The sequence below is a fragment of the Apium graveolens genome, chromosome 9, assembly GCF_009905375.1.
Source record: "Apium graveolens cultivar Ventura chromosome 9, ASM990537v1, whole genome shotgun sequence".
Lineage (NCBI taxonomy): Eukaryota > Viridiplantae > Streptophyta > Magnoliopsida > Apiales > Apiaceae > Apium > Apium graveolens.
Genome location: NC_133655.1, coordinates 245980630 through 245981540, shown reverse-complemented (window position 1 = coordinate 245981540; position 911 = coordinate 245980630). Strand labels below are relative to the sequence as shown.

At 44.9% G+C, this 911-nt stretch overlaps 1 non-coding gene across 1 annotated transcript; it reads left to right on the top strand.

The window, feature by feature from the left end:
* Window positions 1-318: 318 nt before the first annotated feature.
* On the top strand, window positions 319-425 carry LOC141687674 (small nucleolar RNA R71). The gene has a single exon (XR_012561162.1). It is a non-coding gene; the product is annotated as a small nucleolar RNA R71 (small nucleolar RNA).
* The last annotated feature ends 486 nt before the right edge of the window (window positions 426-911 follow it).

The window sequence follows — 911 nt, the reverse complement described above, 5'->3', positions numbered from 1 at the left end:
TGAGAACCTGCACAAAGCTCACAAACCATAGCTATTTGATTAACTCCATATGTAGCCAAAGAATCAACCTTCATTGATAGCGCTTGGAGCTGGGCTATAATAGCGGTGGCTGCATCAACTTCCAGAATACCTGCTACCTTGCCTGACGTCATCCTCTGAGTTGGGTTTTGATGCTCATTTGCAGCCATCGTCTCTATAAGATTATACGCCTCAGTATAGCTTTTAGCCCATAAGGCGCCTCCAGCTGCTGCATCGAGCATGGGTCGAGATTGGGCCCCCAAACCATTATAGAAACCAGTGATCACCATCCAATCCGACATTCCATGATGTGGACATTTTCTCAACATTTCCTTGTAGCGTTCCCAAGCCTCGCACATAGATTCAGTAGGTTGCTGCGCAAACTGAGTAAGAGCACTCCTCATAGCAGCAGTCTTTGCCATCGGATAAAACTTCACCAGAAACTTTTGTGCAAGATCTTGCCACGTAGTGATGGACCCAGCTGGTTCAGAATGTAACCAGTCTTTAGCCTTGTCCCTCAATGAGAATGGGAAAAGCCTCAACTTGATAGCCTCATCAGTCACGCCATTATACTTAAAAGTGCTGCAGATCTCGACAAAATTCCTTATTTGCATGTTGGGGTCTTCAGTTACCGCTCCTCCAAAAGAAACAGAATTCTGCACCATCTGAATAGTGCCCGGCTTGATTTCAAAGGTGTTAGCTTGAATAGCTGGATGAAGGATGCTTGACTGAATGTCATCAATTTTAGGCCGAGAAAAATCCATAAGAGCTGGATCGGCTTGAACAATACGATCTCCCATGTTTACTGGTTCTTTCCGCTCAGTTCCTGAATCTGAATCCTCAAAATCTAACTTCTCCGTAATATCAAGAACTTCGTCTGTCTCCTCAGCTGT